The sequence below is a fragment of the Macrotis lagotis genome, chromosome 7, assembly GCF_037893015.1.
Source record: "Macrotis lagotis isolate mMagLag1 chromosome 7, bilby.v1.9.chrom.fasta, whole genome shotgun sequence".
NCBI classification, from domain to species: domain Eukaryota; kingdom Metazoa; phylum Chordata; class Mammalia; order Peramelemorphia; family Peramelidae; genus Macrotis; species Macrotis lagotis.
The window spans coordinates 141,965,077-141,990,450 of NC_133664.1; the positions used below are offsets into that span (position 1 = coordinate 141,965,077).

General features: G+C 34.0%; 1 protein-coding gene across 8 annotated transcripts in view; it reads right to left on the bottom strand.

The window, feature by feature from the left end:
- Positions 1-25,374, bottom strand: part of FOXP2 (forkhead box P2) — a 721,187-nt gene that overhangs the window by 625,886 nt on the left and 69,927 nt on the right. For 2 of the 8 annotated variants that reach the window (XM_074193877.1, XM_074193872.1), the window contains exon 1: positions 1,957-14,606. The exons of 2 other annotated variants lie outside the window; for them this stretch is intronic. The gene's annotated coding sequence lies outside the window, so the exon portion shown is untranslated. Of the gene's footprint in view, positions 1-1,956; positions 14,607-25,374 lie in introns of those variants that run through there. 4 more of the 8 variants (XM_074193879.1, XM_074193878.1, XM_074193869.1 and 1 more) reach the window with 3 other exon arrangements.

A 25,374-nucleotide genomic window follows, 5' to 3' on the forward strand; every position in this document is an offset into this window, starting at 1 on the left:
GCTGGGAACTTTTCACTAAATATCCATATTCTATGATTAAGGAGTACTTAGGACATCCAATTAAGAATTTTTTTCTTTCATGTAACTAGCTCACATCTTTTTCAGTCATAAAATTCTCTGATAATATCCTTTACATTGCTTCTCTGGTGAAATTTCTCAGTCATCAATGAAGAAGAGTTTGCTATAAAAACCTTTACCAATCATTCCTTTTTATCTTTGCTCATTATTCTTTATTCTGTTTCATCCCAAATATGCTGACAAGATACTCTAGCTTAGTTGGTTGGGTCCCTCTCCAAGTAAGGCAGAGAGGTGAATAGAGCACTAAATTTAGGAATTTGGGAAGACCTAGTTCTAAATACCACCTGGTTTTGATTGAGCTGTGTGAACCTAAGTGATCACAATGTATCTCAGTCTCAGTTTCCTGATATAAAAACACATGAATGCTGGTTTAGCACCTGCCTCATGAGGTGATATCAGAGTAAGAATCAAATGAAATAGTATCAATATATTTGCAAAAACTACAGCGATTTATAAATGTCAACTATTATCACCAAATCAGTTTTGTAGTCAACCAATTATTAGGCACAGTAGAATCTTGTATAGTTTTACAACTTTCAGTCACTTGAGAGATGTTACCTATTTAAGACATCATTCACAAAAGCCTGCCTCTTTCCTTCTAAATTTTCTTCAAGGATCCCATTCTACATATGTGTAGATTATTCTCAAAAATTTTGTAGAAACAAGAAATTAGGCATATAAATAACTATATAAATAAATGGTTATTGGTGTCTTCCAGGTGATCCTTTTTTAGGAGAGAAGGAAAGGGGGCGGGGGAGAGGAAGAGAAGGAATAAAGTCCAAGATTTATCCCAGTATCTTCAGTATCTTCCCACTTTTAGACTGGGAATCAATTCCTCAATGCTCTCATTAAATACCCATATATTGCGTATTAGGGCTAATCCAGGTGCTCATTTACATCTTATGCAGGATATGAGAGACTGTTATGTAAGAGTCCAAATGGGGTAGACACTGTCAATGATCCAGAAAAGATTACTAAAGAAATCCTTACAGATCTTTTTCCCTTTTGGCTTATAAATGACACTTATAGAAATGGTTTCTAAATCTGTAACTTCTTTTCCTGTTGAGTTCTGTACCATGGATACCATCTCTTGAACATTCACCAGTTTTGCAAGATTTAGAATGGGAAGTAAACTCAGAGATCATCTAATACAGTCAATCCCCTCATTTAACAGAAAAAAAGAAACCAAGGGCCAGAGTAGTTAGGTCATTTTTTGCCTTAAGTGGCAAAGGCAGTAAATAAAAGAGCTAGAACTTAAAGGAGATGGCTACATCAGATGAGATGCTTCTCATCTTGAAAAATATAACTCTCAAATTTGTTCTTTTAATTTCATCCTGTGTTGAATCTTCATTTCACAGACTCTTGTTATTATGTCTTTATACAAATACTTGGTCATCCCTAATCTCTTTATAATGTAACTTTTTTCATTTTTCATTCTTAAAGTCATATTCTTTAGATAAGCTATCCCAAATGCTTTTCACTATTCTCCCAGCCTTAGGTCTCTATCTTCTTTGCTGTTGCTGTACAGTTCTTTCAGTCAACTCTCTGTGACCACATTGGAGTTTTCTTGGCAAAGGTACTGGAGTGGTTTGCTATGTCCTTCTCCAGTTCATTTTATAAATGAGAAAACTGAGGCACATGAAGCATAGTGGTCACACAGCTGGTATCTAAAATCACATTTGAACTCAGGTCCTGCTGACTCCAGAGTGAGCAACCTATCCATTCTACCACCTACCTAAGCAATATAAAATGTCCTAGAGTTTCCAACTCCTGCTAGGTTTATATAGACTATTACATGTTTTTTACAACGAAAAATATTTTTTTTAAGTTGATGTATGATCTGTTTATCTTTAAACTTGTTAGAACAAATCTTCTTACTTCTTCTATGGTTGTTAATGATTATTTCACAAAAGGTAAAGCTCAAGGCTAAGAAACAGCTGCTTAACTAGTAGTGGCATTTGGGTTGATACAGGTAGAAGAAATATAGAAGGCTCCAAACAGGTACATTTCTTAGACCCCAGAGCTGCAGAGCTGGTGCAGAGCCAGTGGAGCATTCAGTCAATTTGAACCCTAAGGAGAATGAGCACAGATGTGATGTTAACGTTTGATTAATTTAGGAAAGAAATTAAAATTTTTTAAATCTTTTTAAAATTTTGTTACTATATCTTAGGTTTTACATATTTTTTATTAATCTTTTTGTATATATCACAGATATTTATGGGAGATGTGTTATTTCTCCTCCCCCCATCATACCCTCTCTGGTGACTCCCTCCCCAATTAAGAATGAGTAATATCAACCTATGTAGTGACCACATCTAACTAACACTGTATGCAACACTCTGCCCTGGAAGTCCCCTATAGACATGCAATAGAAAGAAAAAAATATATACTTTAAATCATTTTTCCATACTTAAATTTTTTCACTTATATTGGCAAATTTTTAAAATTTGTTCACTAGTTCCTAAGAACAGAAATATTTCCTAATAAATTTAACCTTTAAAAAGCTACAGAGTATAATCATCTCTTCCCATTCCATATTCACTCTGTTGCCAAGACTTGTTGATTTTTGCCTTCCTATTATCTCTCAGTCTGCCACTTAGTTTCCTCTAACATTATCACCACCCAATACAAGCCCACATTACACCATATCTGGACTATTGTAATAGCCTGTTGGTTGATTTGCCACAAGAATCTCCCCACTTCAGTCTATACTTCACTCAGTTGCCAAAGTGATCTTCCTAAATTCTGATCATGTCTCCTCTACTCAATCAATTCCAGTGGTTTCCTACTTCTTTCAGAAACAAAGATAAAACCCTGTTTGATATTCAAAGCCCCTAATCTGTCCTTCCCCTTTCCAATATACTACCCCCTAATTTGATCCCAGTATCTATTTTGCAATCCTAAAACTTGGTACTCCTTTCTCTTCTTTGAATAAGACACTCAAATTTCAACCTCCAATAATTTTCAGTGTTACTCATACCTAGAATGCTCTCCTTCTCCATCACTGCTTCCTGGCTTCCTTCAAGTCCCAGTTAACATTCCACATTCTATAGAATCCCTCTTATTACCAGTGCCTTCCACTATTACCTCCACTTTAGCTTCTATATAGTTTATCTGTACATATTTGTTTGCATTTTGTCTCCCCCATTAAAATGTCAGTTCCTTTATTAGAAATGACTATCTTCTTTGCCTTTCTTTCTATCTCCTACACAGTGGCAGCCACATGGTAGATGTTTAATAAATGCTTTTTCACTGACTGGCTGATTGTGGTGCAGACTCAAATAAAATGAAAACATGAATCATCTCAGTTTTAAAATTACACTAAAGAGGGCGGCTAGGTGGCTTAGTGGATAAAGCACTGGCCTTGGAGTCAGGAGTACCTGGGTTCAAATCTGGGCTCAGACACTTAATAATTACCTAGCTGTGTGGCCTTGGGCAAGCCACTTAACCCTGTTTGCTTTGCAAAAACCTAAAAAAAAAAATTACACTAAAGAATATTATAATTTTTTTGGGGGGGGGGGGGGATAGGAGGCATAGAGATACCTTTTACTCATGACCCTCAAGATAGTTTAGCAGAACATTTCCTCATGACACAGGAGAAACAGAATCTCAGTTTCCTACCTTAACTTAACCAGATTCATGTTGAGTTGATAGTGGAAAGCAGCAGAAGAAAACTCTATGATCCAGACTTAAAATGAACCTAAGGCTATTATTAATCAATTTTAACTGTAGCATAAACTGAATTCACTATAAATCAGGTTCATAAGCAGATTTTTTAAAAAATTAACATAATTTATCTAACTCAATTTTCAACTAAGCTCTTTACCTTCAACAACACATCTAAAGTAGAAATAGAAAATATTGCTATCTGCTGTGTATACTTGCCCACTGTATACTTACTAAAGCTTGTTTCATATCCAACATTTTTTTTGCTAAGTAGTCTACATTTGAAAAACTGAAGTATTCCAAATAAGGATATCAAACATCCAAACAAATAATTTTTAAGCAAAATGAATGAATGAATGGATTCACACTTAAAGATCTACTTATTTCCCCATCATTTCTGGCTAGCTGATTGTATATTAACTCTTATACAAAGGGGGGAAAATCTCACAGCAAACAGGCAAGGGAAGAAAACTGTTATCTGAAAAGCTCTAACAATTCAGTTTCGACAACAGTATTTCCTAAATGTACCCTATTCACGGTTGGATATGTAATTACCTTCGGTTCATAGTCTAGACATTAATGCTTTGGTAGTATTTAAGACTCCTTGTAATGTGCTTGCTTCTTTAAGCAAGCAAGGCTAAATCTTGACCAGATAAATTAGCAAAGAATGCAATAAAAGCTACAATAAAAGAACTTTATCCTACAAACCTTCAAGTTGCTGCTAAATGAGATTTCTTTGAAATGCAGATCAGTTGAACTAGATTAGTGAATTTTAGCTCCTGTCAACATCATAACAAAATACAAATACAATTGTTCACTGGCCTTATCTCCATGCTTCCATCTGCTGCCTTGTTATTTACTTTCCTTGATTTACTATGCAGATCTAAATAAGGCACATCAAGGAGGGCTTACAACACAATGGCTGCTTAAGCTTTACATCAAGGTATTTGAAACTGAAGCCCTGAAAGGGCTGCCATCAAAGACATATCTCTAATGAACTTCCATATCAGAGAAGGTTTGGTATTTAATACTGCTGTGAAAAGAAAAAGCTACAAATCAGAATGGCCTATGAAAGAAAATGCCTGCAAATCTTGATGAGATTAGCACCTACCAGAATTAATATCCCAATAAAAATGAAGTCTGGTATCTTGAAGAGTTAACTTCCAACCTTTGGAAAAAAGAATGCAGTGTCAAGATCAGGAAAAATCATTTGACAAGGTTAAAAGGTCAGGAGAGAATTCTTCATTCTTCCTCTACCACCCCCCCCCCAAAAAAAGCTCCAAAACAGTGTTTTTTTGCTTCTGGCCCCATTAAGTCAACTGTCAAGAAAACCACATTTTAAAATAATTAATCCAATTAACAGATTTGCAGCATTATTTTTATCGTATGAATTTTACAGTATTTTTAAAAGAAAAATTAGCAACAATTTCACAGTGAAACAACTTAATCTAAAATGACAGCATCCAACATTTGTTCATCAAATCTACTATGTCTCTTTTCTACCCCATGGCAATCTATGGCAGTGCAGAGTAAATCTTCTGTCAGCCTTCAATTCTAAAGGTCTCATTTTCATTATATGCTACTACCCTATCTGAAAACTACAATAAAAAGAAAAAGAGTTTTCTTTCCCCTTCCCTTAATTAGAGGCACCCCCCCTTTGATTCCTAATGCAGTAAATGTGCAATAGGCAATAATAATACCTGAATCATTAAAGTTTTCAGCACATTGCCATCTGAGGTATAACTGCACTGCTGTTTGACAATTTCTTCACTATAAGCAGTGAGGTCTATAAACAAATCACACTCTTTTTTCCCCCCTTAAGAAATCATTTCAATCATTTATGTCCTTCTATAGCAAGTGAAGATCCCACAAGCATGTTCTGTACTGTGGATCAATCAGCTCCAAACCAAAGTAGACATGTTGTAGACTCCAGTGCCTGGAAATCATGCTGCAGGCTCACCAGATGATGAAAACTGAGGTATGCAGTGTATGGTAGCCCCACATGGCATTCGTTAGCTTCTGGGCATGTCAAACTTCACAACTACCCTACAGTCAATGACAGCAAACACCTTCCCTGTTCTTCTTGCCTCCAAACATAAACTTTCCTCTCAACCCTCCTTCCAAATTACAGGCAGTCTTCCAGAAACAAAGCCCCCAAACAGAAGCAACATCCCATGACTACACAGCAGAAATCACAGTTGTCTTTTTTGCTAGATTTCATTTCATGTAGGCGATGTTCCAGACTTATTTACAATCACCAGAGACCATTACCTTTTCCTGTTTAATGAAATGACAAAATAACCAATTTGCATATGCAAAAGCAGGTGTTGGAACAGGTTTGACTACTCTTGACCTAAAGCATGTAAAAGAGGTTTATCTGCAACAGCTGTCCCAAAGGTATTGGGGCTCTGATGGGCAGTCAAAACTCTCTCCTACTGTACCATCTGTCCTGCTGTGTGTTCAAAATAACAATCCGAATTAAAAGCTGGTTGAAGGATCTCATAGAACTAATTCTTTCCCAACTTTATCCATATGTTGAAATCCCAAGATTCATAAGTACTAGAGTTATTATAAATAACAATCCTATATGGAAAAACTTCTTTTTTGTCTTCTCTCCTAGGAAAAAGTTAACCAGACTCTACTAGTTTTTTCTAATGATTGTTATAAAAGCAAATCATTTCAACATTCAGAAATATAGACAAAGGAAAAAACATTACAGTAATTTTGAAAGTGAACAATGGATTATTCTTTTCATAAGATTAAGGTATTTCTTTCACACTGCCAGGTGCTTCTTTTCATAGCTTTTTTTAAATTTTGCATTTTAATTGCTGAAATAATTATAGAAATTATTTTGTTGGTTTGCTACCACAAATACTAACATTTTGATTTTGTTTGTTTGTTGTTTTGCTTTTCCTTAGGAGGAACTTAAAATATATGGGAATAATTAAATTTTATTTTTAGTTAAAAACCTACCTTGAAACAATTCAAAGTGAATAGATATATAATTCTATTTGAATAATAATGCACTCCTATTTTTTATCTTTACTAAAAAAAAAAAAAGAACCTGAACCTGAATATGACCCCTTATGGAATATACTGACTTGTTCTGGAGTTTCACTCGCAGAAGGTAGCACCATATGCCCCAAGCTCCAAGTTGGATGCTCTTTCTACAGTCTAATTTGCTTGTCAAAAGATGTTACAATCATAAATCTACTATGTCCACATATCCTTATGATATAAATATATATTAAATAAAATATAAACTTTACTTTTCTTACTAATAATTTAAACTTAAAAATTTCCACCAAAGAGTTGAATTGATTAAAATATATTCATTTTATAGTACCCAGTCATTAAATTATAAATTAATGGTAATCTGACATAATATGCTAGGAAAAACTAACCTTAGGCAAATGTTTTCTATGATTAACCTAAAATAAAAAGTCATAAGCATCTAAGTATCCAAGACTACAATTAGAAATAAGTAAGTTGTAGCATGGTCTTGAGAACATGAGAAATTAGTAAAGATGATTTTAATTATCAAATTGATACAAAATGAAGTTTATGTTATGATATATTTCCCTGTTGGTGGTTATGCATTCCTGATTTTATTCCTGAACCCCTTTCTTTCCATACTTTTTTTAAAAATACTTTTTATGTAGCAGACAAAAGGGTTAAAGTGCTAGGGAGAGAGGAAAGAATGACAGCCATATCTACAGAGGAATAAAGTAGTTGGGGTTTACTTTTATGATTTCTTTCCCCTTTTAAAAAACAAAACAGGGTGAGGAGAAAGGGGCAAGAAGAGAAAGTAAAGAATTACCATGGTGTTTTGACAACTGCGTTGAAACATCAATATGACCCCCTCAAAACCATTCCAAAATTTTAAAAACTTATTTACTCAATTGGTTGTAACTGCCTGTTCTGAGCCACAGTAATCCATCATGTGAATAAATATTTAGACAAATTTTTAAATGTGTGCTATGTACTTGACAGAATGCCACAGCTCCAGGCTGTCATGTAAATACAATCTGATCAAAAACATTCTGCATGTACAATAAAAACCCAACTAGAAAAAGAACAGTTCAGTCATTGAGAATTAATACTTGGGGGGAAAAAAGAGCCATGATAGGAAGCAGTTGGTGATATATCTAAAAATAATTTCTTTTAAAGTTCTAGTTAGGCCTGTAGAGGTAACTCTTGTAAAAAGAATTCTAAACGTATTACATATAAATGTGTGTTTATGTGTGTGTGTGTGTGTGTGTGTGTGTGTGTGTGTGTGTGTGTGTGTGTAAACAAATTCAATAATATGTTTTGGATTCTAAAAAATATATTAATCTTTCTCTAAGGAATAATTAACCCCTGAAGATAGAGGGGGAAGATCTAAACATAGTTAGCCAATATTTTTAAAATTCCAATATGTAGAATGAAGAACTACTCAGAAAAACTTAGTTCCAACCTGAAGATTAACGAAGTTAATTCAGTCTCCTTCATAATAGAAGAGACTGAAGATCATAACTTTACAGATAATATGATCTTTGGCTACATAACAAGGAACATGGTTCAAGATCTCAGCAGTGACAATCCCGCAGTACCCCACAAGTTAAAATAAGAGTTATTGTGTTCAATCCCAGGTGTCACTTCTGGGAAGGGAAAGAGGAAAGCAAGATGGATTGGACTTACGAAGACTAATTGAAGGAAATGAGTTTGTTTAGATTGGAGAAGTCTTAAAGAGACAATGATAGTTATGGTCAAATTTTCTAAGGATTATGGTGTAGAAAAAGAATTTGAATTGGTTCTGTTTGGATTTAGAAGTAAGCCATGGGAGTAAGAGGTAGAATCTAAAAATAGGAAATTATTTTTTTTTGCCCCAGCACTTGACACATTGTTTACCATAGTACAGAATGATTTACTGATTCTAACAGAGAATAAAAAAGAAAAGATGAAAATAAAATGAAAAGCAGTTCAATAAAACTAAACAATTCCTCAATTGAGTTTGACAATCTATATAAATATATCCAGAGTATACCCCCCACCCCTCTGTTAAAGCAAGACACTAGGGTTAAGTGACTTGCCCAAGGTCACACAGCTAACTAAGTATTAAATGCCTGATGCTGGATTTGAACTTGGGTCCTCCTGACTCTAGAGCTGATACTCTTTGGACTGCACTGCCTAGCTGCCCCACATATCCCACTTCTGCAAAAATAAAGGAAGTATATATTTTCATGTCTGTTCCAGAATCAAACTTGTTGTGGTTGTTAGTATTCATAATTATTATTATTATTATTATTATTACTATTATTATTAACCAATGTTACTATTACTAATTTTTATTACTACTACTAACACTTAGCACTTACATAGTACTTTGTACTTTTAAAATAATCATTAAAATAACACTGGGAGTATTATGATCTCCATCATAACAATAAAGAGCTCAGTGAAGTGAAGACTAGTCCTAGGTCACACAGGCAGTATGAGAGACTGAATCAGGTTTTGAACTTGGATGTCCCTGATTCCATGTCCAATCTAGAAGGGATCATACTTTACAAGGACATTCATTCTCATTCCCTCATTTTACAGATGATACAACTAAAACTTACACAGCTGAAGTGTTAAAGGTCATTCATGGAAGAGATGGGGTTCATCCCTTGATCTCTATGACTTCTACTTAAATATTCTCATTATCATATATTTAAATAAGTAATTAAATATGTCCTATGTAGAACTTATAATCTCCTTCTATAATGTTATACTTACTATACACATTATATTAGATCACATCATTATGCATACATTTACATACTATGCATTAGCTTACTTGATGTAACAGTATAATACATCACATCACATGTATGCTACATTATGTTATATAGTATAACATAACACATGTTACATGTATATTATGTGTTCCACCATTTCCCCAATCAACTCTTTCTCTACAGTTTCATTTTGACCTAGAGATGATCTCTTAAAACTTATGTCAAAAAATTCTGGCAGGCCTTACCAAGCTCAAAAGCCTTAATTAATTCTTCTATTGAACTAGCTATTACCTGAGATCCAGATTAGTTAAATTCCCACTGATTCATCACCAGAAAGTTGAACATTAGATCAATTTTGGATGACAATTTTGGAAGAAGATATTTTGAATCTCTTTGACCAAAACTTCAACTGAATAAATTTTCTTAAAAGCCAGTTTGACATTCATTATAATTTTCAAAATTCAAGATTTTTATTTCTTTAAGAATATTAGTTTACAAAGATTTGGGGGGAGAGGGGAATAGAGAATAAATATTTCATAGAATTTTTGTAAGAAGTCACTTTTATAGAGTATATTGTAGCATGATTTATAGCAAGTGGGAAGGGCAACCCATTCTAAGATTTAGCTCCCATAATACACACTTTACATATCTTGTATGTAGTTATTTATATGTTTATTTACATGCTGTCTCCTCCTCCTTAGAATGTGAACTTCTTGTGAATAGAGAATGTTTTCCTTTTCTTTGTATCCCTAATACTTCCCACAGTGACTGGCTCATAGTAAGCATTTGCTTGTTGATTTGGTGACACTCAATAGTAGCTAAGATTATTTCCTTTGAATTCTGAAGCATGCTCTGAAGAAGGATCTATAAAATGTAAATAATCAATGGGAAGCAGTCACTTTGCCAGACCTATATAGAAAATTAATTCATCAAACCTTTCTCACTGAGACACCTAAAAACATCAGAGACTTTTGAGAGGGATAACAACAGACCTTTGCAAACTAACTGAATATTTTGGAGGTAGTGTTGAAAGAACCAGAAACAAAAGTGGAAAAGAAAAAGGTACTAGGGATATGAAAAATCCCTTAGATAAAAGTAATCTGAGAAATATGAGAGAATGTGTTTGGTTTTGTTGGGTTTTTTTCTTAACAAGAATATTTTCATTTCTGAAAAACTTTAATTTTACATTTAATTTCACAATGCTCTCTTGTGATCGCTATTCACAATGTATAGAACCCTCCATGTATGCAGTTTTGAAAAAAATAAAATATAGGATAAACACCAGAGGATACTGAGTAGGTGTGTAAAAGAAGTAAAGATGATCTTTACAAAATGTTTTACATTTTTATCCAGGTAGAATGCATAGATCCATGAATCTTAAAAATATCATCTGATACATTTAAATCTAGGGAAAAAAAATCTCTGTTCTCAAAAATCTATATTCCTAAGGCATATGCATTTTCCACCACACTAAAACCAAAAGGCATCCTCCTTTTTATTGAAAGAGTAGATGATAAATTTTGATTCTTCATTTTAGTGAGAGCTCTGTGGTAGCTCAGCTTTGTTTACTAAAACATCTAGTAAACCCATAGAGGGTCCCATAAAATGGCCCTGAAGGTGCTTGCAGCCTTTGGGCTGCCTTTTGGACAGCCCTGCTTTAGGAGATCTCTTTAGACCACTGCCCATGATCACCTAGGCTAACTGAAGTTAATTGTCTAAGCAACTTGATTAGTGTGGTCATCCAACCCAAAATCCTGTCACCTTTACTTATATATATTCAAAGATTCAGTTTCCATTTATGAGAAACTCACCAAAGTACATACTTACAAAATGAGGGCAAAAAACACACTTCCAAATGGGGATAGTAAATAAAGGGAAGGACAGTTGATTACTTTGTAATTCCACTTCCTCTTTCTGCAGGTACCATAATGTCTGTGATTAGTTCACTTTAATACAAACTCTACCAAAAGGCAAGCAAATATAAAAGTATCTTCCTCTCCAAACAACATATAAAATTAATTTTCCATATAAAGGAAATGTAATCAAGGAAGAGAAAGATTCAAGGTTTTTTTTAAGCTTTCTGTTCATTTTTGGAAGTACTGAATATTTGTTTCTTCAAAGGAAATCAAAACTCTAATGGTCTACAAATTAGAGCTCATGATAAAGCTTATTCATGGCAAGTAGAATAAGAATTTCTACCCACATACCAGGAATTACCCTTATGTTGTAAAGTTATTCATCCTACTGGTACCAAAATGTCAAGGGAATGTTCTTACTATGTTTGGTGGGCTGTCCCATATAAAATTTAAAAGAGATAATGGAGAAGAGTAGACAAGATGAGAAGGCAAAGTATTGTCCTGCAGTTGGAATCAAAGGCACTATTTTCCATTCCCACCACTGTATCTTACTGGGGGCATGTTATGCAACACTGGTGTTAGTTCAAACACTTAAGAGTTTTATGAAATCAAAAGAGATGCTCCCCACATCAAGCCATGTTTATTAAATTCTCCAGTGAATGCCACTCTGATGAATGAATAAAGAAAATTAACCTCATATAAATGGTCAATCCACCCTGCAAACTAACAATTTGAAAAACCATATAGATTAATCAAACACTGCTACATCTAGATCATTCAAAAAAGACAACATTGTATAGTAGAAATAGCACTCAAGTGGAGGTGTGGAAAGACATGGGTTCTAACTCCAATGCTGACAATTAATAGTTTTATAACAATTATCTAGGCAGCTAGGTAGTGCAATGGATAGAGTATTGATCCTGGATTAGGGCTTCCTGAGTTCAAATTTGGCACTTACTGGCAATGTGACCCTGGCAAGTCACTTAACCCTGTTTGTTTCAGTTTTCTTATTTGTAAAATGAATAGGAGAAGGAAACAGCAAACCACTCTAGTATCTTTACCACAAAAATCTCAAATGGAATCACAGAGTCAGACACAAATAAAAAAAAGTCTGAACAACAATATGACACTAACAGTAGTCAAATTTATGACAACTCACTGAACCTCTTCAATCTCCAAACTACAAACTTCATTTGTAAAAGGGGATAACATTTTTATTACCTATCTATTAAGCTTGTTTGGATAAAAGTTCTTAAAATGTGTCATTATAAACCATGTGTCCATTTAAATAATGTACAATGTGTAAACAAGCTGAATCAGTAAAAAAAAAAAATAGAGCTTAAAAAGTGTGACTTGCAAGCAAGGACAGGATCATGTCAATTAATTAAATTATTCAGTTAATCAAGTCTTTATTGAATAAATTATGTTTGTAGAAAAGTACTGATAAATTTGTCTATATAGAGCAGATGAACAGAATAAAAGACATCATTGACCTTGATCTCGACAGTTTTAAAAACCAATACACCCAAATTATAAACAATTCCAGATGGCATTTAAGTGGCTCTTACCACATGACCAATCCACCTCCATTTCCACAGTCATCTCTCTGATGATATTCTTTATACAATTCATGTGCTAAATTCATCAATCATAATATTGTTCAACCCTTATATACCCATGATGCATCTCTCAATTGACCTTTTGGTAATCCACAAAGTTGAATCCTCAGAGACTGCAGTTATTTCACAATTTAAAACCATAAGGCATGAATACTGACATTATATTATTTTCTTCCATTTAATTCAATTTCAATCCTATTTGAAAAAAAAATTGAGCATCTGCACATTATATATAAGGTCCTAAAATTATGTTTAGGAGGCTTAAGTCACCTATAAATCTGTAGGCTCCTTGAGGTCAATTATGCTATTTTATTCCCATCTAGAACCTATAACAATACTAGGAATATAATAGATACATTTGTTGAAGAGAATTAAATAAGCATTAAATAACAAGCTATACACTTCATCCTTTATCTTTTAATATTTTTCACTGCATTCCACTGAATAGAATCAACTATTTAATCCATTTTTTAAGTTAAAAAAATTATAGGGTAGAATTAAAATCCTTTATCAGAAAAAGGAGCTATATGAGCAAAACAAGTATTATTATATCAGAGTTAGATTCATTAAAGCCTGGCTTATTCAGTAGGAAAAAAATGTTGAAGAGGCAAATGGAAAGCAGAATGTGGATGGAAATTCAGGCTAGAAGCCATGGATTCTCTCATATCCTACTATTTATAAGCCATCTGATGTGAGGAAGATCACAACCTTAAATTCAATTTTCTTAACTAGAAATTGTAAATGATAATAGTATCTGCTATCTGCCCAAGCTTACCCTTGTGTTTGGAGGCTTGTTTTGAAGATCAAATTCAGTTATCCACATCATAAGAATATAAGAATATAAGGGATTATTTTAAAAGTGGCCCTGGAGTTAGGAGTACCTGGTGTTCAAATCTGGCCTCAGACACTTAATTACCTAGCTGTGTGTGGCCTTGGGCAAGCCCCTTAACCCCATTTGCCTTGCAATAATCTTTAAAAAAAGCATACTTAATACCAAAAATCACTAGCAATCTGATATCTGCTTCTATTTTTTTTTAATTTTCATGTGAACTGATAGTTATATGAGTCTCATGCCACTGCAGCAGAATAACAATTAAAAGTTATTCAACTGTTTAAAATTAATAGAGAAATAATCACAAAAAAAGAAATAATCATTTGCTAAATATTACAGGACACTTGCTAAATATTACAGGACCAAGATAAGGGATTGGATGAGTTATATGGTCACAGGATCACAGCTATAGAATGAGAAGAGAGTTGAGAGGTTCAACAAGTAAAACCACCTCATTTTATATTATAGGAAACTGAGGTCTTGTGAAGTTAAGTGATTTGCCCATAGCACCTAGGCAGCAAGTAACAGAGACATAATTTGAATTCAGGTTGTTGGAATAGAAATCGAGTATTGCTGATTACATCATGCATCCCAGTGAAGAGTACTGAAGGTATATGAAAATGCTTATTAAATAATAAGAAAATATTATTTTCTGAATCAGTATCTTCCAGTTAAAATGTTGAACAGTTCTGTAGTTCTTTAACATGGAAAGGTAGCTAAACAGTGAATTTATCAATGGTTTTCCTCTTTTACCTAATTATCATTCTAATATTTTTATTATACAATGTAATATATTACTTTAAAACTTTCATTCTAAACTTAATAAAGTATCAATAAGAAAAACACTTTAAATTTCAAAATCTTACATAAAACCAAGAACATATTTGTTTTTAATATACCTAATTTTAACTAAAACAAATAACAAAAATGGCTAGTTTCTTCCACATCCCCACAGTTTTTTCCCAAATTATTTCCTGTTATTTTTGTCATGGTAATGCATGTCACTCTTATCCCTCTCCCTCTTTTCAAATTAAAATCAGTACTATCAATACTACAAGAAATTCCCAAGCAAAAAAATTCTTTTTATCAATGCAGGTTAATATTCTCAATGCAATTAATAGTCTTGGAAATTTGTCTAAGACACTGAACAGACAAGAGGTTTGCCTAGTAACACATTCATTTTATGTCAAAAGTAGGACTGGAGTCCAAGTCTTCCTGATTTCAGGTGCAGCTCTCTATATCATACTACCTTTTGATATTGAATAATCCTTTTATATTTAATATTCAATGAACTAAACACATTAAACTCATCCTTTGTTGTCTCACTAAAAAAAAACAACACAAAAAACTCCAAAGAATATTGGTGAGTAAGCTCACCCTCTGCTGCCTCACTAAAAACCCCCCAAAACCAGAGAAACAAAAAAAAGACAACAGGAAAAATATTTATCTCATCCTCTTCAGACATGACTCTGGTCTCTAAATGTTCTCTAAATTTTGATGATTCTGGCTAGGATGTAACTTGAGGATTGTGATAATATATCATGGAATAGCTATTAGAATAAGAAGTTTTATGTATCAATGTTATGTAACTGAGCAACAATTCAGTATATGATAATGGTCCAATTCCTAAACAGTTTATTAATTGGTTTCTCTAGGATATCCTTGTATCTTTTTTGCAATATGGAAACTTGCCATCCATCAGTCTCTTAAAGATAGCAATCTTATGATGTATAATTTTACCTACTAGGTCATTTTGCTATTAGGAAGATGCAAAAAATTTAGTGATGTAATGCACAATTTCTATCATTTCCTTGAATAATTTACATTTTTCTCTCAGTTCAGGTCAATATAAAATTTCTGTTGGCAAAGCCCAGGTACTTAACAGCCATCACAAATACCTCCATTTCCATAAACAAATCATGACTTTGCCTTTTGTTTGACGCTTCTTTTTTTGTTGAAATAGAGGGGGCATCTTTGGATGTTAATACACTATGTATGGTGTTTTGATTTTGATTTTACTCTGAATCACATAACCTAAGTTTTTGCTTAATTTTTTGTCTAATTCATTTCTGTTACTTCCTATGTAACAATTTGAAATCTTTAGTTTGACATACTACAATTTGTTTAACTAAATCACTGGACATTGGGGTTCTTTCTAGAGTTGTTCTTTTTTTTTCTTTTGCAATGACAAAGCTATTATAATTTTTAATACACAATAAACTTTTTTCTTTTTAATAATACTGTAATCAGTGAGAAAGGGTATGGATAGTGTTGCATCAATTAGATACTGCCAGATGACTTTCCAGAAAGATTATTATCAAGTAACAGTTTAGAAGTAGTATAATTGTGTATCTGTTTTTCTACAGTCTAGTAAACTTTAATGTTTTTCACTATTTTTCCTAACAATGAACAAGCTGATACTTTGGTGCTGTTTAAATGTATATTTCTCTTAATAAGTACAGATAATATTTATTGATAACAGACTCAATTAGTCCTAAGCTAGAAGAGACTGTGGAGGCTATCTAGTTCTCTCTCCCTCTTCATGTTAACAATAAAGATATTGATCTACAAAGAAAATAATGGCTTGTCTCAAGGCTAGAAATGAACCTTATGCTCCATGCTTCACATAATATTTTGTATAGTGCCAACTGGAGTGCAGGGCCTATTTTCTTTTGTTGTGTTGATATTCCTCTTAACACGGTGTCTTTCACATAGTAGGTACTCCAGTATCTACTGAAATGAATTGAAATAAATCTCTGATTACACAGTCTCTCTCTCACAGTTGTCAATGTTTCTCATTTAAATTATTCAACAATTAAAATTTATATCTTTCTCAGCTCCTAGAACAATGCTTTGCAATAATGGACACAATTTCTTGACCAAGTACCTTGCCATTTAGTATAATGGAGCACTATTTTACAAGAGATTTGAGTTCTAAAGCAAGTTAAAATCACAGATAGTCAAAAATTACCCTTTCTCCCCAGCAAGTCTACAAGGTGCAGGCTAGGGAATGTTGGTATAACATAGGTAAGAGAAATCTGCAAGTCAGATCTATAACTTCCTAAAATAAATTTACTCTAAAAAGTGAGTGATTGGAACTGTTACTCTAAGTAGGGTTAGGTACAAACCATCCTACTCAGTAACCCACTGCTGCCCCTCCAACCTTCCTGTAAAGATCCACAGAAGAAAGCAGAATCAGTCCCACTTCAAGTAATATATATGTGCATTAATAAAAAGGCAAGTAAAATTGTCCACCCTTTTTAAATTGCTATTTTCTCTCATTTTTTCCATTACAGTATATGATGCAACTTCATGGCACAACATGGTCATCACAGAACATTTATTATTTACCTGCAAGTAGGAAAATGTTTTAAAAACTTTGAAAAGTTAATGAGCTAGACAGTAACTTCAACAGAAAAACATAAAAATATAGAAAAAAAATTTTAAGTAAGTAATTTTGATGCTCTGTATAAGCTCTTATTGTACACAGTATTATATTTGTTTCCTATATTTATAACAATGGGATATTTTTTTAAATGAGAGTCCCCTTGACTTTATCACTAGAGCTTAAAGGGCAACTGGGAGATTATCTTTTCATAAACAAAGTCTGACCTGCCTATGAAGATCAATGGCTCTTAAATCTCTAGCTTTCCTATAGCTTAAAAACTGTGCAGAAGACTAAAGTTAGTTCTCATATTTATTACTGACCCTAAAGGCAGAACTACAACTAACTGGTGGAAGTTCCAGAGAGGAAGAATTCAACTGAACATAAAGAAAATGATTCCGGTCAACTACAGCTGTCCAAAATTAGAAAACACTTCTAGGTGAACAGTGAGGTAGGGTAAGTATGATAAAGAGTATACTGGAGTGAAAGTAGTTAAATTTAAGTTATTTCTGGGAATGCTGTAGATCAGATTTATGACTTAGGTAAAGTCTCTTCTGTCTTTAAAATTCTAAATATTCAAAAGGAAATTGTCATCTAAACTTCATATAATTAATTTTAAGTGCTTTTAAAGGCAACTCACAAGTAAGCAACAGCATGTAGTAAAGCCATAGATATTATTTAGATAAAGGTTTCATATTCGACTTAAAACTGGTGGAGGGAAAAAAAAGATGGGCACAAAAATTAACAACATAGTCACAAGTTTATACAGTTTATATAAAAACTAAAAAAAACTAGATTTATACCAACTATATCTCAGTATAGATTTGAGAACAAAATAATGTGTCAGTTATTCTATTTAGGTTATTTACTTCTTTAGGCGGGGCAAAGGAAGCATATAGAATGCATATTCCACTTTATATTACAAAATGCCTCCATTTTAATTTAATAGTCTTCACTTTTGCTATTTGTTCAATTCAACCCAATAAGTATTTATTACACTCTTACTATTTTCAAATCACTTTATTAGACCTTGGGAGCATAAAAACAAGACAAAAAAAGGTCTCAGTCCTTAAAGAGCTTATATTTTATTGGGAGATGGGATGCAAACATAACATATAAACAGTTATAATATAGAAAGCAGAGGGAGGAGGAGGAGGAGGAGGAGGAAACAAGTATTAATAGCTTCAAAGGATACTCCTTAAGCAAAAATCTCCAGGTCCAGATGTATTTACAAGTGAATTCTACCAAACATTTAAGGAACAATTAATTCTTATTCTATATAAACTATTTAAAGAAATAGGAGAAAATGGAGTTCTTTCTGCCAAACTCCTTTTATGACACCAACATGGTGCTGATATCTAAACCAAGAAGAACCAAAACAGATAAAGAAAATTATAGAACAAACTCCCTAATGAATATTGATGCAAAAATCATAAAGTGTTAGCAATGAGACTACTGCAAGTTATTACTAACATTATACACTATGATCAGGTAGGATTTATACCAGGTAGGCAGGGATGGTTCAATATTCAGAAAACACTCAACATAATTGAACATATCAATAGCAAAACCAACAGAAATCATAATTATCTTAATAGATGCTGAAAAACCTTTGATAAAATCCATCCTTCCTATTAAAAACCATCAGAAACTTTAGGAATAAATGGAGTTTTCCTTAAAACAATAAATAGTATCTATCTAAAACCATCAACAAATAATAAATGTAATGGGAATAAACTCAGAGGATTTCCAATAAAATCAGGGATGAAACAAGGCTCCCCATTATCACCATTACTATTCAACATAGTAATAGAAATATAACTGTAGCAATAAGAGAAGAAAAGGAAATTGAAGGAATCAGAATTGGCAGTGAGTAGCAAAGTTTTCACTCTTTGCAGTTGATCTGATGGTATAGTTAAAGAACCCAAGAAAATCATCTAAAAAAACTCCTTGAAGAAATTAACAAATTCAGTAAAGTAACAACACATAAAATAAACCCACATAAATCATCACCATTCTCTATACAAACAACAAAGTCCAACAGCAAGAGAGAGAAACAGAAATTGGATTTACTTAGAATTTGTCTCCCAAGACAAAGCTAGAAATTGTATGAAAACAGTTTTAAAAGCACTTCTCACCCAAATAAAGTCAGATCTAAATAATTGGAAAAATGTCAGTCGCTCATGGTTAGGTCAAGCTAAAATAATAAAAATCAGTGCCATATCAATCAAACTACTAAATAACTACTTTACTGAGCTAGAAAAGATAGTAACAAAATTCATCTGGAACAACAAGAATAGCAAGGTAACTGATGAAAAAAATGTAAAGGAAGGTGGCCTAGCTCTACCAGTTCTAAAACTATACTATAAAGCTGCAGTCATCAAAACTGCCTGATACCGGTTAAGAAATAAAATATGAACAATGTTATTCCCATATAGAGTCAGAAAAACAAAACAAAACATAACCAAAAAAAAGCCTTCAGAATTTTATGAATACTTTATATAAATTATCTAGTTTCTCATACTGAAAACAACTAATCTATAAACATGTTTATCAAAAATAAGTATGCACAATGGTAACTTGACCATTCGCTGCTGAGAAGGGGGGTGAAAAGGAAGGGTGGAAGGGTATTTTATAACTTAAAAAATGTATATGTCCATATGGATTAAAAAATTAAATAAATTTTGGAGAACATTAAAAACAAACTAGACAATTTTGATTACATTAAATTTAAAAGCTTTTGCACAGACAAAACCACTGTAACTAAGATCAAAAGAAATGAAGTAAATTGGGAAACAATTTTTATCAACTAGTATTTCTGACAAAGGACTCATTTCTACAGAGAACTGAGCCAAATTTTTAAAAAGACAAGTCATTCCCCAATTGACAAATGGTCAAAGGATATGCAAAGGCAACTTATAGATGAGGAAATCAAAGCAATCCATAGTCATATGAAAATTTGCTCTAAATCACTAATTATTAGAGAAATGCAAATTAAAGCATCTCTGAGGTACCACCTCAAACCTCTCAGACTGGCCGATATGACCAGAAAGGACAATGATCAATGCTGGAAGGGATGTGGGAAATCTGGGACACTAATATGTTGTTGGTGGAGCTGTGAACTTATCCAACTTTTCTGGACAGAAATTTGGAATTATGCCCAAAGGGTAACAAAAATGCACATACTCTTTGATCCAGCAATACCACTACTGGGTCTATATCCTGAAGAGATTATGAAAAAGGGTAAAAATAAGAGCTGTACAAAAATATTCATAGCAGCCCTGTTTGTGGTGTCAAAGAACTGGAAATTAAATGAATGTCTTTCAATTAGGAAAATGGCTTAACAAACTGTGGTATATGTATGTCATGGAACATTATTGTTCTATTAGAAACCAGGAGGGATGGTAATTCAGGGAAGCCTGGAAGGATTTGCATGAATTGATGATGAGCAAGATGGACAGAACCGGAAAAAGATTGTATACCCTAACAGCAACGTGGGGGTGATGTTCAACCTTAATGGACTTGCTCATTCCAACAATGCAACCATCAGGCACGATTTTGAGCTATCTGTGATGGAGAATACCATCTGTATCCAGAGAAAGAATTGTGGAGTTTGAATAAATACTAAAGACTCTTACCTTTAATTTTCAAAAAATCGTGTTATTTAATTTTGCTATCTCTTATATTTTATTTTTCTTCCTTAAGGATATGATTTCTCTCTCATCACATTCAATTTAGATCAATGCATACCATGGAAACAATGTAAAAACTAACAGACTGCTTTCTGTGGGGAGTGGGGGGAAGCAAGATTGAGGGGAAAAATTGTAAAATTTGAAATAAATTTTTCTTAAAAAATAAATAACTTTTAAAAATAACTAAGGGGATTAGGAAAGACTTCACATAAGAGATAGCATATAAGGGATTTATCAAAAGAAGGTAAGAGACAAAGTCTAGGGGAAGGAATAGATTCTGTCAAACTGGTCAGAATTTTGCTTTAAGGAGAACTGCTAACATTTATTTATACTTCATTTTTATTTTTCATCTCACAAATTGCTGGCTTATCCTGACAAATTTCAGGAAGCCCCTAGTTCTGGCCCAGGTTCTAAAGTGTTAGATATATTTTATCAGATCTGGGCAACCATAAACTGAGCATGAAACACATATGTTGTATTACAGGAACTCAGAACCTGGGGAACTGGACAGGACCAAAACAGACACAAATGAAATTAATCTGGAACCAGCTTTAAATGTCTATTTCAGAACTGGCCCCTGGTAAGGACAGCTAAGTGATGCAGTGAATGGACTGCCAGGAAAACTCATCATCCTGAATTCAAATCTGATCTCAGACACTTACTGGATGTGGTGCACTGGTCAAGTTGCTTAGCCCTGCTTGCCTCAGTATATTCATCTATAAAATGAGTTGGGAAAGGGAATGGCAAGCTCCAGCATCTCTGCTAGAAAAACCCCATATAGGGGTTATAAAGTGTCAGATACAACTGAAATGATAGGACAAACTGTTAACCTTCAGAAGACCAGTGATTTAATCCAACTTTCACAAAAGACTCCACACTTAAACTAAGGTTACTGGAGTCCTCTGAACCAAAAGTTTTTGGTCTGAGACACTTAACACTAATTAGCTGTGTAACCCTGGGTAAGTCACTCAATCTGCACTGCTTCACCAAAAAAAAGAGAGAGAAGGAGGAGGAGAAAGAGAAGAAGGAGGAGAAGGAGAAGGAGGAGGAGGCGGAGGAGGAGAAAGAAGAGAAGAGAAGAGAAGAGAAGAGAAGAGAAGAGAAGAGAAGAGAAGAGAAGAGAAGAGAAGAGAAGAGAAGAGAAGAGAAGAGAAGAGAAGAGAAGAGAAGAGAAGAGAAGAGAAGAGAAGAGAAGAGAAGAGAGAAAGAAAATAAGTACTAGATGACAATTGATGCCGGTAAGATCCATAATACTTTTATGTTAGGCCATAACACAAAGATCAGATGTTAGCTAAAATGAAAGCTTCATCTGATCAGGATTAGTTAACATAAAACCAACTCTATACATATAAGATATATGCAATGTAAATGGGAGGAAATTTCACCTGAAAGGGAGTTGTGATGGGGTGGTTAGAACTAAATAAGCCTTTGTGCAGAAAAGTAAATTTGAGTTGAGTAGTGAAGGAAGAAGACAGAGAGAACAACCAGCATAAAGGTACAAATGGAGCCACATGCAAAGAACAGCAAGAAAACACTGTCACTGAATCACAGACCACATGGAGGGAAGGAAATTGGATAAGTAGGGAAGGGTCAGATTTTACTCCTGAAGATAAAAGAGAGCTAAGAGTCAGCATGGTGAAATACTTAGATCCATGAATTAGGAAGATTATTTTGCTAGCAGAATAGAAGAAAGACTGGAGTAGGGAGAGACTTGGATCAAAGTGATCAATTAAAAAGTTGCAATGGTCCAAGTGCGGTGACGATGAAAAGGAGGTACACTAGAGTAATGACTGGGTGAATGAAAAAAAAATGAATTCAACAAGCATTTGTTAACTATCCTACTAACATGTAAAGATTTGTTAGACCCTAGAACACAAAGTGAATGAAAAAAAATTATCACCTTCAAGGATGTTACATTTCCCTTAGGGGCAGTATTAAAAAATTAAAGAAACAAATAAACAGATATGATATAATTTGAGGAGGAAGATAAAAAAAAAAACAACTGTTAAATCAAAGAACTAGTCAAATGGCTACTTGCCAGTCTTTTTCCTTTAGTAAGTTTAAACAACATATCCTAGAATATCCCATTGCTTTAGTGCTCATCCAGACCTCCAATCCTCAACTGCTTAGTTCTCATTACACTCTCCACCCTTCTCTAACTTGGTCCCTTAGTAAGCCAGTCCAACAGCTCTTTTCTTGGATCCCTTATACTAATATTCTATCAGCCATCAGGTCCAGGCAAATCTCTGTCCTGTATTACACCCACTATCCATTGCTTTTGCTCTTTTTGCTCACATTCTCACAAACAAAACTGGGAAAAATGAAGACACTATGGTGACTATCCACGCTGCTATAAGACAATTTTTTTACACTTCCTTAATTGATTCATTATCATACACATCACAAACTCTTCCAAACTTTTTATACCTCCTCAAACTTCCCATAGTTCTACCTTCCCCCATCCATTCACCTGAGAACTTTCTATTATACTGATAAAAAAACTGAGGCCGAGGCAGCTAGATGGTGTAGTGGATAGAGCACCAACCCTGGAGTCAGAAGAACCTGAGTTCAAATCCACCTCAGACACTTAATAGTTAAGTAGCTGTGTGACCTTGGGCAAGTCACTTAACCCCAATGCCTTGCCAAAAAAAAAAATAAGGCCATTTACAGACAGCTTCTTCTACTCTCCTTCTTCTATTTAACTCAAATCTTGTAGATGCCTCTTTCACTTTCTCTGCCTTCACCTCCATCTCACAAGACTGGGTAGTGCTTCCCTTTGCCAAAGCAAAGCCTCTGCTATATGCAAAAGTCATTCAATTTCCATTCCATCTTCTCCAGCATACTGCCTATTTATCCCAGGTCCTCTCTCATTTTTTTTTTTTAGGTTTTTGCAAGGCAAATGGGGTTAAGTGGCTTGCCCAAGGCCACACAACTAGGTCATTATTAAGTGTCTGAGACCTGATTTGAACTCAGGTACTACTGACTCCAGGGCCGGAGCTTTATCCACTGCACCACCTAGCCGCCCCCCCCCCCCATTTTCAATGAAAGAGCTTCAAAGTCGCTTGGAAGAAAGACATAAGAGATAGGAGGAATTAAGAAGAAAGGGAATAAGACACTGGAGATCAGAGATTGAATAATGACAACTGAATAATGAAAATAATGACAGGGATCAGCATCACCAGGATGAGGATGGTAGAGCCAGGTGAAGAGTTGTTAATCACTGGCAAGAGAGTTCAGGTGAATTATGAAAAATCTAGTGGAAAAAATAGAATATTTATTCAAAAGTTATCACAATAAGTTATATGACTTTGGGCAAGTCACTCAACTCCATTGCCTTAAATAAATTTTTAAAAAGTTATCACAATATAATTAAGTGCTAGATGAGATCAAGAAAAAAGTGCTTAGAGCTTAGGAGCTTAGAGGGCAATAAATCACTTCTCTAGGTGGTGATAGAGGCAGTATTAAAATTAAGGCTTTATTTATAGGTACAAGTTTGACCTGTACAGTGTGGTGTCAAAGAAGGGACACTGGACTCAGAGTCAGAAAAACCATGGTCAAAATTCCACTTCAAACACTTGTCTAAGCAAGTCACTTCACCTTTCTTATCTAACACTTTCCACATATCTTACATACTGAAGGACTGAAATTGATGGCCTCTAAGATTTATTTCCTCTAAATGGATGACTCTTTGATTAAATGGAGGAGACAAGTCCCAGGATGTACATTTGGCATGAAGCCCCTATACCAACTCTACATTTCAGTCAAACTAGACTTACTTTCTCTTTTCCAAATTTGGCATTCTATCTCCTGCCTTCATGATTTAACTCAAATATCTCTCATGACTGGAATGCAATTCCTCCACATCTCCTTCTTTCCAAAGCTAAATTCAGATCCTACAATTGTCTGAAAGTCCCTAATGACTCTCCATGCCCCACCTCCACCCTTGCCCCTTAATTTTTATTGTAAGAATTACTTGGGGCGGCTAGGTGGCTCGGTGGATAGAGCACCAGCCCTGGAGTCAGGAGAACCTGAGTTCAAATCCAGCCTCAGACACTTAATAATAACCTAGATGTGTGGCCTTGGGCAAGCCACTTAACCCCATTTGCCTTGTAAAAACCTAAAATAAAAAAAAAAAAGAATTACTTGTGTACCCTGCAGATGTAAACATTTGGGAATCAGAGGCTGTGTGCTTTTGTAACTGTAATCTGGAGCACAATCTAGTTTAGCTGATATACTGAAATCTATTTACATGCATCCTATACCATTTCTACCTTTGTTGATAAAATTTATGATAAAGAAGTTTTATCATTAGGAACATCCTCTTCATTAAGTCAAGTATTATTCTATCTTGGTTTATCAATTGCATTTCCTTCACTTTTGTCTTATTGAAGCTTAATCAAAGGCTACTTATATGAAATGTGAGGAACTCAAATCATCATTTTAAGTAGTTAAAAAAACTTTGAAAACTAATACAACCATAAAAATGG